The 19,328-nt window shown below is 41.2% G+C and overlaps 1 pseudogene; it reads left to right on the top strand.

The window, feature by feature from the left end:
• Positions 1–19,328, top strand: part of LOC120062882 — a 42,876-nt pseudogene that overhangs the window by 11,604 nt on the left and 11,944 nt on the right.

Below are 19,328 nucleotides of genomic sequence, written 5' to 3'. Positions count from 1 at the left end.
CCATTGTGGAGGCCGTGGGAATGGCGCAGTCCATCAGTCTTAAGACTTGTGCTACTGAAATTTTATATGGTTATATTACATTAGAACAATGCTGCAACACTAATAAAAATTATATTTTATAACAGATGCGCTTTCTCCCTCGTTGGATAGCGGTCGCTGTCCATGGCTCTGAAACACATCAGTGTGCTGTTGAATTGGCGCCTTTTCCTAGACAATGTTGCAATGTGCATAATGGTGTTGAGAACAATGCTGCGGAGGCAGCAGCAGAATGAGGAGATGAGAAAACAGCTCTTGCCTTATTGTCTAAGAAAAACTTAATTAGTCTATAATCAATAGCCTAACTGTTAAATGTGCCTGGCTTTATACATCATCAATACATCTACAGACATAAGACAGATCCTGCATCGGTTGCCTGTCTGAGTGTTTGTTAGCCTACTGATTCCGTGAGCACCAAGCCTCAAACAACGACATATCAATTAACTTCTTGTCAATAGGGGGGCGCTGTTTTCACTTTGGAAAAAATCGTGCCCAAATTAAACGGCCTCGTACTCTGTTCTAGATCATACAATATGCATATTATTATTACTATTGGATAGAAAACACTGTGAAGTTTCTAAAACTGTTTGAATTATATCTGTGAGTAAAACAGAACTCATTTGGCAGCAAACTTCCATACAGGAAGTGAAAAATCTGAAAACGAGGCTCTGTTTCAGGGCCTGCCTATTCCACTGGCTTTTATTTATCGATATGTATGCACTTCATACGCCTTCCACTAGATGTCAACAGGCAGTGGAAGGTTGAATGGGGTGTCTAGCTTGATCTGAGGCCGAATAAGAGCTTTTGGAGTGACAGGTCCGGTATTTTCTTTGTCTTCGACGGCGCGCGGGGGACCTCGACATTGTCTTCTGAAAAGCGTTCGGTATACACGGCGAATATCTCCGGCTCTGATTTTATTTGATACATATGAGAAAAACATCATAAAGTAGTTTTTTTCAACCGAGTTTTATCAGTTTATTCAACGTTTAATGGGACTTTTGGAATTTTCCGTTCTTTGCGCCAAGAGATGATGGGAATGTTCGCGCCACAATGCTAGCCAAGGTTGCTAATTCGACCGAAGACACGGACATTCTAAAACCAAACAACGATTTATTCTGGAAATAGGACTCCTTGTACAACATTCTGATGGAAGCTCAGCAAAAGTAAGACAACATTTATGATGTTATTTCGTATTTCTGTGTAATATGTTGATGCCTATTCTCCGCCGTGTTGGTGAGCGCTGTCTCACAATAACCCAAGCTGTATGTTGTGGTAAAGTTATTTTTAAAAATCTAACACAGCGGTTGCATTAAGAACCAGTGTATCTTTCATTTGCCATACAACAAGTATTTTTATGTAAAGTTTATGATGAGTTCTTTGGTGAGATTAGTTGAGTGTCCAAAATATCTCCGGACATTCTGGGGAATTGTTGCTACGTATTCACAATGTATAACCACGATTTGCAGCTCTAAATATGCAAATTTTCGAACAAAACATAAATGTATTGTATAACATGATGTTATAAGACTGTCATCTGATGAAGTTGTCCAAAGGTTAGTGATTAATTTTTTTTTTTGTGAAAGCTACCTATGCGGTGGAAACATGGTGAAAATATGCGGTTGTGTTTTTGGCTATTGTGGTTAGCTAATAGAAATACATATTGTGTTTTCGCTGTAAAACATTTAAAAAATCGGAAATGATGGCTGGATTCACAAGATGTTTATCTTTCATTTGCTGTATTGGACTTGTGATTTCATGAAAATTATATTATATGATATCCCTGTCCCGTTAGGCTAGGCTATGCTAGTCAGCTTTTTTGATGAGGAGGATCCCGGATCCGGGAGGGTGATGAAGTAGAGGTTTTAAACAATTTCACAAATCTTTGCTTTTCTGTAATAAAGTCTTTACACGTTTTTTGTTAACAGCCTCTGTTATTAGATATAAATTTATTTAGTGTTTATACTGCTCCAAATTGTCTGAAATTATATTTATTATAATAATAATACTACATTTTCTTGATCTCCTTATTGCCTATATTTCAATACTTCTATAGGCTACTGTATCAATCATTGATTCGTTCATGTCATCACACAGCATAAGAGTCATTCATGATTTGAAATGCAATCAATTTTAGTTTTAAAATAAAGCGAGCCTTGAATAATTAGCTTAAACAAATAAACCATTCAATTTCGGAAATTGCTTTCACAAAGTAATGTGACTGTTGTAATGAAGGCCTAACAAAAAAAGGTTACTCTAGTACGTTTATACTTTCTTTAGTGTTGTTTACATTGTTCCATACTTTCATAAAAATTATATTGTAATCTATACAGCACCTGTTTGGTACTCATAATATACATGCAGAGCTTGCTCCTTACCTTTTCTTGATCTCCAGTATTTTCCCCAACTAGTCACATTTATTCCACACATCTGACTTTCCCTTTGCCTCCTGAGCAACCTTTAAATATTCCCCCATATCAATTTTTTTTGTCATGTCATCTGGATCCATTTCGCTGTCATGCATTACGTATTCAGAGTTTGTTTATAACCAATTTATTGATGTGATTAAGATCTGATATAGGTCAGGCCCTATTCAGACAGGATTAGTTTTACTGGGGGAGTAAGGTAATGTAATTATGTGCACGACCACAAAACACCACATCCCTAATTTTAGCTCCGTCCGAATTGCCATGTCAGTAGTTTTTAAATGGCAGGAGAGTAACAATTCTAGCCAAAATAACCTACTGTTTTTTGGCCAACTTCAAGGTCCTCTGATAACACTAGTCCCGTGCGAATTAACATCCCTGTGTTTTGACAGGTGTTGCTCGCTTTTTGCGCAAGAAAACAATAACTGATTGGATCAATTGAACTAAGTGCTGTGCAAATGAATGGCCTACATGTTGCCTATCAACTTTCGCGGTGAATGCTTTTGTTTATATTTTTGGTGCGTATGAATTGAATATTGCCAAATGCACCAGTAACTTTTTTTTGGCCTATTTAATGCAACGTTTGCTGTTAATAGATCACAAAGCAGCAGCATACATCTGACCTAAATGTTTGGAAATTATATGTTAACTTTCTCATCCATAGCCTTAAAATGCATCTCAAGTGCAATTGCACTGTTTAGCTCACATCTGAATGCTGGGGGGCATTCGCTAAAATATGTTAATGACACTTCCTCAATTCAAATATAATGGCGACACTATAGGAAAGATGGTATGGTTCAGAAACCTGAGTTATCAGTGTGGCCCCATCACCTGGACATGTTGAAATACTGTATCTTCGCGTCTAGAATAAAAACCTTTATAACTGTCAATTTATTGGGAAAAATTACGTGGGTTTGGAAAAAACGAATTCCGTCCGAATCATCATAATAATTACATAACCAACATTCTCTAGTAATACTAGTCCAAATAGGTCTTTGGTCACAGTGCGAATAGGTCTTTGGTGCTAGTGCGAATAAGTCTTTGGTCACCTGCATGCGATGCATACATGTCACGTAAAGAGAGCAAGGGTTGAGGGAATATGGAATGTTTTTCCTAAACAAATTAGGGATTTCGGTAACAGAACTTTTCAGTCAGAAATGGCTGTAATTACATTGCAGCTTCAGCAACATGGACAGAGCGATAAACACTGTTCTGTGGTGGTCACTGCAGCAGGGAGGAGAGAGAGACAACGGGTGCTAGTCACAGTCACTCAGTCTTTTTTTTTAACACAGCGCAGCAAGTCTGAGACCAGCCTGGCACAATCAAATCAATTGCTGGTCAGACTCCTAGTCATTTGTGTGTCTTAATTATTTAATCAAACTGTGTGCTTAAAGCATCAGATAAGCTCAGTGAATATAGTTGAGTTGTTTAAAACACATAGGATGTGTCAATATATTGAAAGAACAGACAACCTTTTTGTCGGACAGCCCTACAAACACCATATCCTAAAAACAGGACAGGTCAAAGTAGAATAGACAATATGGAATGGACAGTCAGGCTGCTCACAACTGCGGTACTAGAGTTTCACCCCATGGGCTAAATTGTCATGATCAGTGGTTTCAAGTTTGTATCCGTACAAACGAGCTGATCATAGTGAAAGGAGAATACTTCTGCATTTCCCGCTGTGTAAACACATTGATTCTCATTGAACAAATAGGCTCAGAATAACTCCTGATAAAGTTGGATAGCTGATATTCAGAGCTTAAAGGGATACTTCAGGATTTTGTCAATGAAGCCCTTCATCTACCTCCCCAGAGTCAGATGAACTCGTGGATACCATTTTTATGTCTGCGTGTAGTTTGAAGGGAGTTGCTAGCATGCTAGGAGATACCATAGACTCCCAGTCATTGTGCTAATTCTAGTTAGCATTGGCTTGTGAAATGACCTCTAACTTCCTTCATACTGGATGCAGAGACATAAAATGTTTACCATTGCCAAAATCCCAAAGTATCCCTTTAACACTAGAACCGCCATAGGCCAACAGCCAGCCATTTGATTTTGTAAATCAATTAAAAAAACAGCCCCCCCAAAAAAATCCTGCTCCATCCCTGACATTTCCTAAATGTCTGCTCATTTGTCCAAATTTTTAAATCACAAACAAAAAAGTATTTAGTCTTTTTACCTGTTTTTTTTCACCCCCACACTTATTGCTAACTTAATCCACCAAGACAATGTGCTGTAGGACATTGGTACCCAGCCAGGTGATAATGCGTCTCTCTCCTCACTGAATTAATGACAAATGTATGATAATTGTGCATCTTACTTCACAGTTGAATTTAAATTAGGCCTAACAATGATAAGGAGGGTGAAAAGGTTGATTTTAATTTAGAAAGACAATAGTGTAATGATGAGTGTGTTATGCCTATTTACCAGCAGCAAATAATTTGACCGTATGCCTTACGGGTTGATACTGTTGGGTTCTGAGAATATTAAATATACTTATTCATGTCACTGAGGGAGAGAGGGTAATGTATAACGTTTACATTGTCAGGATATGTTGTTGTTGTTAGCCATCAGGGATCCTCTGGGAGGAGAAGAGACAGTCTGGTACCAGTCACCATGACAGCCGTGAGTTGGGGAGGAGTGAGCACTTTGGGGCAGAGATCAGGTCAGATGACGTGAGGAAGAACAGATATCACTAAGGTTACATGGGCAAAGGCAGAAATGTGACCATGGACAACTTCTTCACATCAATTCCGCTGGCAGACAAGTTGATTGCAAAGAAGACTAGCCTGCTCGGGAACAATGAACAGAGGCGGGAGCTGCTCCCCTCTGCGCAAAACAACATACCAGCAATGCTGTACTCCACATCAGTGATGGAGAGTGGTAAAGCAACACAGTGTACAGATGTTAAATAAGAGTGTTTGCATCCTCAGCACCATGCATCCCACTGGATCTGGCATGTGAGCTTTGTGAGAACCACATGAACGCCAAGAAAGAAGCTACAGCCGCCAAGCAGGCCGCCAAGGCAGCAGGTCCTGCCCTCCTCCTTCCCCAAGCACCACAGCTCCCACTCGGGACAAATGAGACACGATGTCAAGTCGGCAGGTGCACACAAAACAAGGCCCATGAAAAGTGTGCAGTGCAACCGATTTTGTTTGTGGGGCTCCATAGTCAGCTGTGTGTTGACTGTGGACCCGAAGCATAAAGAGAAGACGCAATTGATTAATGTGTAAAGGCATGGGTATATGGGCACAATACAGTGTCTGACACAATCAACAAATGACTGTTTGAATATCTTGTCATTTAATATATTTCCATTCATATTTATTTATGCAATTCATCCTTTACAATTGTTAATGCACTGGGGCTTTTGTTGAGGAATACTGAAAATAATTTCACATGGCTGGTTATTTTATTATTATGGTCATCATCATCATTTTAGTTTCTACTTTGTCAAATGAAGCTGTAACTGGACTTTTTCGAATTATTATAATTCTAATACTAATCAAATCTACAAATAAAGTTGATCAAATGGATGACACTAATATTTTTGGCTATAGGCCTACATTTTTGTAGGACTTTAGAATTATACAAAACATTCTTGACTATCGAAACAAAACTATTGTTGTAATTTTTTTAATTGATATATCTCCATGAATATTTCTTCAAGCAATTTATCCTTTACAATAGTTTATGCACTATTTATCAAGCATTTATTTATCAAGCATGTTTGCGCACCTTGCAGGTTGATATGCATCTGATGCATATGCTAAAGAGGATGCCTGGCAATGTTCTCTAGCGGGTGCATTCAGAAAGTATTCAGACCCCTTGACTTTTGCCACCTTTTGTTACAACCTTATTCTAAAACGGATTGAATAGTTTCCCCCCCCCCCCCCCATCTATCTACACACGATACCCCATAACGACGAAGCAAAAACAGGTTTTTAGAAATGTTTGTAAATGTATTTAAGTTCTCTAGGATAGGGGGCAGAGTTTTCACTTTGGGAAAAATAGCGTGACCAATTTCAACTTCCTTCTACTCATCCCCAGAATATAAGATATGCATATTATTAGTAGATTTGGATAGAAAACACTCTGAAGTTTCTAAAACTGTTTGAATCATATTTGTAAGTATAACAGAACTTATTTGGCAGGCAAAACCCAGAGGAATAACCATAAATAAATAAATAAAATTTAAGTCACTGTCTGTTCAATGAGTTTTCATTGGAAAGCCAGATTTCTAATCACTGTGTTCTCAGTTCCTACTGCTTCCACTGGATGTCACCAGTCTTAGGAAATAGGTTGAGGTTTTTCATTTGTGCAATGAAGAAGAAGGCCATCAGGAAGTAGAGTAACGTCATGTGTACTGTTTGAGAGTTGCGCAAGACTAAAAAATGTAGCGTTTGTTTGTTGATCTCCTGTATTGAAAACAGATAGACCCGTCTTCAATTTGATCGATTATTAACGTTTACAAATACCTTAAGTTGTATTACAAAAGTACTTTGAAATGTTTTGGCAAAGTTTAGAGGTAATTTTTGAGATATTTTGTAGTGACTTTACGCAAATTGGAAGCTGTTTTTTTCTGGATCAACGGCGCCAAATAAATGGACAATTTGGATATATATGGACGGAATTAATCGAACAAAAGGACCATTTGTGATGTTTATGGGACATATTGGAGTGCCAACAAAATAATCTCGTCAAAGGTAATGCATGTTTTATATTTTATATCTGCGTTTTGAGTAGCGCCGGCATGGTTGAAATATGCTACACTCTTTGTTGACATTGTGCTATCATCAGATAATAGCATCTTATGCTTTCGCCGAAAAGCCTTTTTGAAATCTGACATGTTGGCTGGATTCACAACAAGTGTAGCTTTAATTTGGTATCTTATATGTGTGATTTAATGAAAGTTTGATTTTATATAATTTTTTTGAATTTGGCACTACATTTTCCCTGGCTATTGGCCAGGTGGGACGCTACCGTCCCGCTATCCCAGCAGAAGAAACATGACATTGACATACAGTTGAAGTCGGAAGTTTACATACAATTTAGCCAAATACATTTAAACTCAGTTTCACAATTCCTGACATTTAATCCTTGTAAAAATTCCCTGTTTTAGGTAATTTAGGATCACCACTTTATTTAAAGAATGTGAAATGTCAGAATAATAGTAGAGAGAATGATTTGTTTCAGCTTTTATTTGCTTTTATTTTTATTTCCCATTCCCAGTGGGTCAGAAGTTTACATACACTCAATTAGTATTTGGTAGCATTGCCTTTAAATTGTTTAACTTGGGTCAAATGTTTCGGGTAGCCTTCCACAAGCTTCCCACAATAAGCTTTTCCAGTTCTGCCCACACATTTTCTATAGGATTGAGGTCAGGGCTTTGTGATGGCTACTCCAATACCTTGACTTTGTTGTCCTTAAGCCATTTTGCCACAACTTTGGAAGTATGCTTGGGGTCATTGTCCATTTGGAAGACCCATTTGCGACCAAGCTTTAACTTCCTGACTGATGTCTTGAGATGTTGCTTCAATATATCCACATAATTTTCCGTCATCATGATGCCATCTATTTTGTGAAATGCACCAGTCCCTCCTGCAGCAAAGTACCCCCACAACATGATGCTGCCACCCCCATGCTTCTCGGTTGGGATGGTGTTCTTCGGCTTGCACGCCTCCCCCTTTTTCCTCCAAACATAACGATGGTCATTAAGGCCAAACAGTTATATTTTTGTTTCATCAGACCAGAGGACATTTCTCCAAAAAGTATGATCTTTGTCCCCATGTGCAGTTGCAAACTGTAGTCTGGCTTTTATGGCAGTTTTGGAGCAGTGGCTTCCTCCTTGTTGAGTGGCTTTTCAGGCTATGTCGATATAGGACTTGTTTTACTGTGGATATAGATACTTTTGTACCTGTTTCCTCCAGCATCTTCACAAGGTCCTTTGCTGTTGTTCTGGGATTGATTAGCACTTTTCGCACCAAAGTACGTTCATCCCTAGGAAACAGAACGCATCTCCTTCCTGAGTGGTATGACGGCTGCGTGGTCCCATGGTGTTTATACTTGCGTACTATTGTTTGTACAAATGAACGTGGTACCTTCAGGCATTTGGAACTTGCTCCCAATGATGAACCAGACTTGTGGAGGTCTACAATTTTCTTCTGAGGTCTTGGCTGATTTGTTTTGATTTTCCCATAATGTCAAGCCAAGCGGCAATGAGTTTGAAGGTAGGCCTTGAAATAAATCCACAGGTACACCTCCAATTGACTCAAATTATGTAAATTAGCCTATCAGAAGCTTCTAAAGCCGTGACATAATTTTCTGGAATTTTCCAAACTGTTTAAAGGCACAGTCAATTTAGTGTATGTAAACGTCTGTCCCACGGGAATTGTGATACAGTGAAGTAAGTGAAATAATCTGTCTGTAAACAATTGTTGGAAAAATGTATTGTGTCATTGCCAAAATTATAGTTTGTTAACAAGAAATGTGTGGAGTTGTTGAAAAACGAGTTTTAATGACTCCAACCTAAGTGTATGTAAACTTCCGACTTCAACTGTAAGTATTCCCTTTACTCAGTACTTTCTTGAAGCACCTTTGGCAGCGATTACAGCCTTGAGTCTTCTTGGGGATGATGCTACAAGCTTGGAATACTGGTATTTGGGGAGTTTCACCCATTCTTCTCTGCAGATCCTCTCATGCTCGGTCACGTTGGACGGAGAGTGTCGCTGCACAGCTATTTTCAGCTATATAAGGCTGTAACATTACAAAATATGGAAAAAGTCAGCAGGTCTGAATCCTTTCTGAATGCACTGTATGCTGAAAGGCCAGGTGGTTCTATTGTTAAATAGCCAAATCCAGTAGTCACAGGAATCAGGACTAATAAAGCCCATGCAACTGCCTGTTTTACAAACAGTAGGCCTACCACATGAATGGGCATTCATACAATTTCATTGCAGGCTGACATTGTAGGTTATACCCCAGTGATCAATGACGTCTTTTTTTATCCTGCCCGGACCGCCCCTCTTTTTTTGGTGTCGTCCAGACTGGTCGTCATTTTTTGGGGATGTAGTCTGGACCGGCTTTGAACCAAATCATAAACATCTATGATTGGTTCAGATTTTTTTCATTTATCTTACTGGGACTTTTCTAGATTTGCTGGGGTATGGGACGGCGGCAATTTTTTTGCCTTGCCTAGTGCCGCAGAACGGCCAGGACCAGGCTTGGCTGTTTCAAAATATTGCGATAAAGATATCTTACAATATGGGTATTGCATATGTCAATATTGCAAGTAATTGTGCAGCCCTAATGTGATTTGTCAATAATTCAAGGAACCGTCTAGGCCGGACAATAAAAAGAGCATTTTTCTTCAGACAAATAGTTAAGCAGTAATATTGATTAGATAATAGATCTTATTAGTTTTATAAAAACAAATATTTAAATATTTTCCGATTTTTATTTTCTTCTACATATTATGTCACACTTATGTTGTGGATGGCGTTTTTGAACAACTAAGAACTTGTAATGTGTCTGTCAATGTCTGCAGCTTCCTTGGCCATCTCAGATGATGGGAATGGGACGAGCATCGATGCCCACTTGGGTACTGGGAGGGGCCCCACTGTGGCCCCTGCTCTTCCCCCTGGCCCCATCCAGTCTTAGCTGATTCCCCTCTTCCCCACCCAAAGAGGCCCACAAGGCTCCAGGTAGATGTCCAACTGAGGGAGAACTTAAAATGGAGGCCACCTGGTAAGTACCATCCATATGGTAACTAAATACCAGTATTGGTCAAACCATGTTCTGAAAACATATATTGTTATGAAGTAAATGATATTATTGTTTCTATAAATGATGTTACTGTTGTTGAAGGCAATCAAATGATGAGGCAGAAATGTATTTTGTATACAAAACTATTGGGGCAGTGACCATTCTTGTTGTTGTTTTGGCTCTTTACTCCAGAACTTTGGACTTGAAATGTTCCAAGGACTATAAGGTAGGCTTACATTTACATTTAAGTCATTTAGCAGACGCTCTTATCCAGAGCGACTTACAAATTGGAAAGTTCATACATATTCATCCTGGTCCCCCTGTGGGAAATGAACCCACAACCCTGGCGTTGCAAGCGCCATGCTCTACCAACTGAGCCACACGGGGCTTAGGCGGTATCCAGATTTCTATATTGTCATACCGTCCTTCTCTTATCCCGGAATTTACGGTATTAACAGCATAGGAAGGGGGCGCTAAAAGTGCAAGAAAAGCCTCTATTACAAAAACGCTGTTACCAGAATGCAAACAAAATTAGCACAAACTAATAGCTAAATTCTAATGAGTGAAAACGAACAAACTAATTGCAAAGACAGGGAAATCCAGCTCATAAAGTTATACAAGCATGGCTAGTAGCTACCGAATGTCATTTTTGGTGATTGGACACTTACAAGCGAAAGTGAACAAGAGAAATTGTGCAAGTAAAGAAAGGTGTGATGCATACATTTTCTGAAGGAAGAACAGCATGTGTACATTGAGCAGAGGGGAGAAGAACCGAAGAGGAGAAAAAAATGCTTGTAGGAAACACAGGGGGAAAATGGCAGCTGTACAGATAACTCACCCAGAGCTCTTTGACTTCTGGCAGAAAGCCGTTATAAGATATATGATGGCAAACATTTAGTAATGAATTGCATACAAGTGTAACTTCATCACCTCATGTACGCTGCACAACAGAGACTCACAAATATCAGATTCCCAAAACATGCTAACCTCGCACCATTACAATGACAGGGGAGGTTAGCATTTTTGAGGTTTATGACATTTATGAGTCTAACTTTCTCCCTTATCATTATTCACTATTCATTCAGGATTATCTGTAATCATGGTAGCATCCACATTAATGTAGAAGTGTTTATAAACATTATATTCTTATTTACAATAGAAGTGACTCCAAAATGACACTACATTATTTACCATTCATTTCTACAGGGCACAAAATAATCTGAAACACAACCAAAACAAACAGCAAATGCATCCAACAAATGTGTAGTCACAAACTTGATGTAATCATTCCGTGCTATGACTATGGGACCAAATACTTTACTTTTTACTATAATATACATAAGTGAATTTGTCCCAATACTTTTGGTCCCCTAAAATGGGGGGACTATGTACAAACAGTGCTGTAATTTCTAAAACGGTTGAAAATACCCTCAAATCCAAAGTGCTGGAGTACAGAGCCAAAACAACAACAAATGTGTCACTGTCCCAATACTGTTGGAGCTCATTATATTATGAATTGCGTGTTTTATGACTGTTAGACCTAGTCATTGAACGGTTATTTTCTCCTTTTTCAGTAAACCATTTTGCAAAAGATTGGTACCAAAGGAATAACATTGCACATAGGCTCAAACCATATCACCATTGGCTGCAGGAACGAGGCAGTCTATCAGTACCATGTCACTTTCACCTAAGTACATGTATTAGGAAAAAAAAGGGCAACATTCCTGTGAAAAATATCTGCTGTAGAAATAACATTTGCCCTGTTGAGTATTTGAAAAAGTTTTTGGGGACTACATGAGTCATGACTTCACTCAGATGAGCACCTCGTTTCATAGAAGCATTTCAGTAGCGCCAGCACATCTAAATTTAACTTATTATTCCATTTGTCCCACTTTTCAGTCCCAAAGCTGAGTCAATGGAAATGCGATTTGTCATGATAAAGCCCCATCGCCCCACCACGGGAGATGTTGTTGCTTTTGACACCTCAATTCTTTACCTCCATGTGAAGATGGAAGAGGTAGGTCACTTTTCCCTGATGCCTCTGAAGTGCATTCTGACCTGTGCATCCCCTTTTTACAACATGGTATTGAGGAGGTAACAGGGCCGTATTCATAACTGCAAAATGCAGCCTTCATTAGGGCACATCATAGCAAAACATTTTACAACAGAAAACAATGGTTCTTATTGGACAAGTTCAGGTAGTCCCTCCCTGTTTACAGTATGTTGTCTTCCATTTGATCTCAAAAAAATACACCCCAGTGCTGCAATATGAGCCGCTAATGGTCCACCACTAATTGACCTTTTTACATTTTGAGAAATTGGAGGTGTTTTTTTTAAAGGCCTGTGGTCTACCTATGAGAGACGTTATCTGGGGGAAAACCTGCCCTAAGTGCAGCCATGTTGTCTGAATTTAGCTAATCTCCCCTTGTTCTCTACATGGAGTCATCTATTGTGCTCGTTTGATAGCTTCAAGCAAAAACAATTGCTTTCTTAAGAGGCCTCAAATGCTTTACACACGAGGCCAGACTTTCTAAAACGGTCAATTTCCCCCTAAATCCTAAAAAGCTTTTTCACTGAAGTAGCTAATTTTATAAATCAAATACACTGCTCAAAAAAATAAAGGGAACACTAAAATAACACATCCTAGATCTGAATGAATGAAATATTCTTATTAAATACTTTTTTCTTTACATAGTTGAATGTGCTGACAACAAAATCACACAAAAATTATCAATGGAAATCAAATTTATCAACCCATGGAGGTCTGGATTTGGAGTCACACTCAAAATTAAAGTGGAAAACCACACTACAGGCTGGTCCAACTTTGATGTAATGTCCTTAAAACAAGTCAAAATGAGGCTCAGTAGTGTGTGTGGCCTCCACGTGCCTGTATGACCTCCCTACAACGCCTGGGCATGCTCCTGATGAGGTGGCGGATGGTCTCCTGAGGGATCTCCTCCCAGACCTGGACTAAAGCATCCGCCAACTCCTGGACAGTCTGTGGTGCAACGTGGCGTTGGTGGATGGAGCGAGACATGATGTCCCAGAAGTGCTCAATTGGATTCAGGTCTGGGGAACGGGCGGGCCAGTCCATAGCATCAATGCCTTCCTCTTGCAGGAACTGCTGACACACTCCAGCCACATGAGGTCTAGCATTGTCTTGCATTAGGAGGAACCCAGGGCCAACCGCACCAGCATATGGTCTCACAAGGGGTCTGAGGATCTCATCTCGGTACCTAATGGCAGTCAGGCTACCTCTGGCGAGCACATGGAGGGCTGTGCGGCCCCCCAAAGAAATGCCACCCCACACCATGACTGACCCACCGCCAAACCGGTCATGCTGGAGGATGTTGCAGGCAGCAGAACGTTCTCCACGGCGTCTCCAGACTCACGTCTGTCACGTCTGTCACATGTGCTCATGTGCTCAGTGTGAACCTGCTTTCATCTGTGAAGAGCACAGGGCGCCAGTGACGAATTTGCCAATCTTAGTGTTCTCTGGCAAATGCCAAACGTCCTGCACGGTGTTGGGCTGTAAGCACAACCCCCACCTGTGGACGTCGGGCCCTCATACCACCCTCATGGAGTCTGTTTCTGACCGTTTGAGCAGACACATGCAGATTTGTGGCCTGCTGGAGGTCATTTTTCAGGGCTCGGGCAGTGCTCCTCCTTGCACAAGGCGGAGGTAGCAGTCCTGCTGCTGGGTTGTTGCCCTCCTACGGCCTCCTCCACGTCTCCTGATGTACTGGCCTGTCTCCTGGTAGCGCCTCCATGCTTTGGACACTACGCTGACAGACACAGCAAACCTTCTTGCCACAGCTCGCATTGATGTGCCATCCTGGATGAGCTGCACTACCTGAGCCACTTGTGTGGGTTGTAGACTCCGTCTCATGCTACCACTAGAGTGAAAGCACTGCCAGCATTCAAAAGTGACCAAAACATCAGCCAGGAAGCATAGGAACTGAGAAGTGGTCTGTGGTCACCACCTGCAGAACCACTCCTTTATTGGGGGTGTCTTGCTAATTGCCTATAATTTCCACCTGTTGTCTATTCCATTTGCACAACAGCATGTGAAATTTATTGTCAATCAGTGTTGCTTCCTAAGTGGACAGTTTGATTTCACAGAAGTGTGATTGACTTGGAGTTACATTGTGTTGTTTAAGTGTTCCCTTTATTTTTTTGAGCAGTGTATATAACCCCCCAAAAAAGTCTGGCTGGCTACACCAAATGTTCAATTTGTCTGGTTAGACAAGACATTAGTGTTCTCTCCCTGTGTGTTGTCAAGGTTAATGAGGATCCTGGGACTGAAGCATGTGGGGCGGAATCATTAGTTCCAAAAAGTGCAGTCATACTTGGGAACATCGGGAAGGAATTCAAATTGTCCACATACTGAGAAATTATACTCCAACTGAAATCTCTAGGATAATAGCAGCTGACTCAAGCCACTTGGTTCCCATCTTCATATTCTAGGCTGCAGGTGTGGCCAGGTTACTCAATGTGCAGAAAGCACACTGACAGAAGCCTGTACCTCCAGGTGGATATGTCCCACAAAGTGCTGTGAAACGACTCCGTCCTTGACTGCATGTGAGTTCAACCAAACCACTTAGAAGAATGGTTACATTACGTCTCTGACTAACTTGTCTAATACTCTAAAATATGCATGATAAATCTGTTCTCTGGACAGATATTTTAAGGTGTACACTGAGTGTACAAAACATGAAGGACACCTGTGTCACGGCCGTCAAAAGGAGGAGACCAAGGCGCAGCGTGTTATACGTACATTCTTCTTTATTATAAGAATGAACACTGAACAAAACGTGAAGCTATACAAATGAGTGCTGACAGGCAACTACACATAGACATGAACCCACAAACACAAAAGGGAAAATGGCTACCTAAATATGATCCCCAATCAGAGACAACGATAAACAGCTGCCTCTGATTGGGAACCATATCAGGCCACCAAAAGCATACACATCACCTAGACCTACATGTCCTAGACTTACAAAAACCCTAGACAATACAAAACCCCTAGACAATACAACAACTAGCGTACCCACCCTCGTCACACCCTGACCTAACCAAAATATAAAGAAAACATAGATATCTAAGGTCAGAGCGTGACAACCTGCTCTTTCCATGACAGACTGACTAGGTGAATCCAGGTGAAAACTATGATCCCTTATTGATGTCACCTGTTAAATCCACTTCAATCAGTGTAGATGAAGGGGAGGAGGCAGTTAAAGAAGGATTTTTAAGCCTTGAGACAATTGAGCCATGGATTGTGTACTTGTCCCATTCAAAGGGTGAATGGTAAGACAAAGATTTAAGTGCCTTTGAATGTGGTATGGTAGCAGGTGCCAGGCGCACCGGTTTGTTCCAAGAACTGCAATGCTGCTGGGTTTTTCCACACTCAACAGTTTTCCATGTGTATCAAGAATTGTCCATGACCCAAAGGACATCTAGCCAACTTGACACAACTGTGGGGTGCAAGTCAATATTAAGGTGTTCTTAATGTTTGGTATACTCAGTGTAGATACACATGGTGTGTATACCCACATGGTGCGCTGTCTAATGTAGTTCATACCAATTTAAAACACATTTTTTTGCCATAAAGATATTTACAAATAGCAATTTCACTGATACACTCATATTTCAACAAATATCGACAAGCTCTCACAAAGTGCATCAGCCTGCTCATAGAGATTTGGACACTGAGTATGCCTCAACCACTTCAAAACAACCTCAGGGACTTGTGAGACTGAGGGGTTGTCTAGTCTTGGTCACTAAAGGGACATATGTTGGGAAACAAATGGGCTGACTTGCAGGGCCCTGAGTGGTAACCTTTGTCCTTTTGATCCCTCTGCATCCCAGGAAAGTGATCTACCAGAAAAGCAGGGAGAGCTTCCGGGATGAGTGCACCAAAGAGCTGATCGGGAGCATTGTCATCACCCGCTAGAACAACCACACCTACTGCATCCCTCAAAGATTCCTTCAACATGGCCGACTACAGGTAAGGCCTGGTCTGAAGTTGCCCATTCAATCTCAAGCAGGCAACTAATCTATGTTTTTGAACAGAGCCGTGTGTGTTATTCAAGTGCATTTTCAAGTGCATTTCCTATGTGTGTATTACAACTTTTTTCTTGTAATATGAACAGCCAAAAACTACGGCATCACCATAAAAGATATGACCCAACCCATGCTTATCCATGGACCCAAAAAGAGGTCGAAGCAAGGGGGAAAGATAAAAATATTCCGCAGGACTCGTTTGCTGACACTAACACACCCAACAACCCTGAAACGGAATACTATCCCTGAAACGGAATACTATCCCTGAAACGGAATACTATCCCTGAAACGGAATACTATCCCTGAAACGGAATACTATCCCTGAAACGGAAGGCCACCTTATGGGGCGAGTCAGTATTGGGATTAATCTCAACATACTCTGTTTTCATAGCTTTTTATGATGTTCTACTATCACACATGCTTTATAAATAGTCGTTTTGAGTTTCTATTGAGGAGTTTGAGACATTCTTCTCCGTAGAGATACAATACGTTCTATTTAATTTTGTTTTTATCTTACAGCAAGTCATAACCGGCATGATCCTCCTGCTTCTGCCTGAGCTCTCCTTCATGACTGGAATCCCTGACAAAATGATAACGGACTTCCGAGCCATGACGGTAAAATCATTGTGTCAGCAATGCATTCTATTCCCTGGGGGGTTTTCTGTGACATTTACATTCTGTGACATCCACAGTCCATGAAGGCAGCACAGTGATTTTGATAACGCAGCATTTGATAACACATTAGCTGGTTACTATTGTTTTCTTTCAAATGCTGTGCTTGCTTGAGTTTTCCTGCCTCAATTGAATAATCCCAAAATTGTACACCATAAACCCAGCTGGCAATCCAGACAGGCTGAATGTAGTGCTCCAAGTATTGGGGATGGGGCAACAAATGCTATTTGAACCCAGACATGTCAGAGATTAAATGGGAAGGGCAAAGTCAGAGTAATTATATTGTTATAGAATGAAAGTGACGGTTTTACCGTCCCAGGACCTGACAATGCACATCAATGTGAGTAGTGAGCAGCACACCCACTCCCTGAAGCAGATCCTGAAGAACACCGGCCCAGACGGAGTTGGCACGCTGGGGGCTGGAGATCAGCCAAGACATCCTGGTGGTGAGGATACACACAGCACTATTAAACAATCAACATTTGACAGAAATTTGTTGTGTAGCTGAAGTCACACATAAAATTAACCTTATCTGGTGGTGAGGCTCCACACAGCTCATTAGACATGCTCACTCACACATTACTCTTAAAAAATGGTTGGATGCTGGCTCGTCGTTTGTGAAATCCATCAAGTTAAATGGACAGCAATAGGGCCTCCCGGGTGGCGCAGTGGTCTAGGGCACTGCATCGCAGTGTTAGCTGCGCCACCAGAGTCTCTGGGTTCGCGCCCAGGCTCTGTCGCAGCCGGCCGCGACCGGGGGTTCCGTGGTGCGACGCACAATTGGCCTAGCGTCGTCCGGGTTAGGGAGGGTTTGGCCGGTAGGGATATCCTTGTCTCATCGCGCTCCAGCGACTCCTGTGGCGGGCTGGGCGCAGTGCGCGCTAACCAAGGGGGCCAGGTGCACGGTGTTTCCTCCGACACATTGGTGCGGCTGGCTTCCGGGTTGGAGGCGCGCTGTGTTAAGAAGCAGTGCGGCTTGGTTGGGTTGTGCTTCGGAGGACGCATGGCTTTCGACCTTCGTCTCTCCCGAGCCCGTACGGGAGTTGTAGCGATGAGACAAGATAGTAATTACTAGCGATTGGATACCACGAAAATTGGGGAGAAAAGGGGATTAAAAAAATAAAAATAAAAATTGGACAGCAATAGGTCAGTCGTGTGTTAAATTAAATGCACAATTAGAGCCCGACTGATATTATTTGCAGATGTTAGCCTTTCACAGAAACATTTGTATCAGTCTTTATTCCACCATTTAAAGCACTGATATTGTATACATAGAATTAACAAATACGTGTGCTCATTTGCAGTAATTTTTAGAATGTTTCAATGGTTGCCTGAAGAGGGCGAACTGAGCTGCTCATTGAACATCATTGTAAATCACAACGTGTGCATGGTGGTTTGACGCTAAGAAAGCTTTCCAGCGACAGCGTATTTGAATAAGTAAATATTTCACCACGCAAGCAGCCCTGTCCTCATCACATGCTCACTTGGTTAACGCTAGCTAACCAGCAATGTAATTAAGCTCTATCTAGCCAGAAAGGTAGTTAGCCTAGCTAGCTAGCAAGCAATCTGTGCTACATATGTGCAAACACTGGACTGGCGCCAAAGTCAACACTGACTCATCCTTCATACAAAAATAACACTGTTACTGTCTAGGCCTATTATGTTAGATCTGCGCCAACTAAGCCCACTATCATTCTGACCATGCGCTTCATTCATGAGTTTGCTAGCTACCTAAATTAAAATGTGATTTAAAACCAGTGTGAAAGAGATTTGCGTCAGTTCAAATCTGGTATCAGGACAAAATGTGATTCAGAGTCACCGAATATACTTTAAGTATTTTAATGAAACTCAAGCGATAAATGGTAAATGCAATTTTCGTATATACGGGTTCACTGTATCACCGCGCAGGGTAAAACAGGGAACTGTGGAATGTACTCAAATAGCAGTTCTTATACTATGACAGCTTTAGTTCCAACTCGTCCGTTGGCCTATCACAGTAGAGGCTGAGCGTGGTTTAAACCTTGCTCAGCCTATTGCTGGCACTCAGACTTGTCCCAGTCTCTTGGTGCTCGCATCTGTCCGCATCTGGTCGTTGGGTAGATTAGATCCGTCTTGTGTCTCCCCCCAGATTCTACACTCAAACAGTTCCTTATTTGGTATTGTCCAGTGTCCTACCCTCCCTGGTTGGCCTAGAGATATGCACCCCCTCCCCTCTCCAGATTGACCACAGCTTTTGCATCAAGGCACTCTGTTGCTCAATCTTTACACACATACACACACACACATCTGCATTGTTTATGTGTGTGTGTAACAAAACAATATTCATCTTCAAACAATATGGTAGCGGGCTATAGTGCATAAACA

Source organism: Salvelinus namaycush, chromosome 18 (genome assembly GCF_016432855.1).
Source record: "Salvelinus namaycush isolate Seneca chromosome 18, SaNama_1.0, whole genome shotgun sequence".
Taxonomy (NCBI): Eukaryota; Metazoa; Chordata; class Actinopteri; order Salmoniformes; family Salmonidae; genus Salvelinus; species Salvelinus namaycush.
The sequence above is the reverse complement of the archived record's forward strand: the minus strand, read 5'-3'. Positions and strand labels throughout refer to the sequence as shown.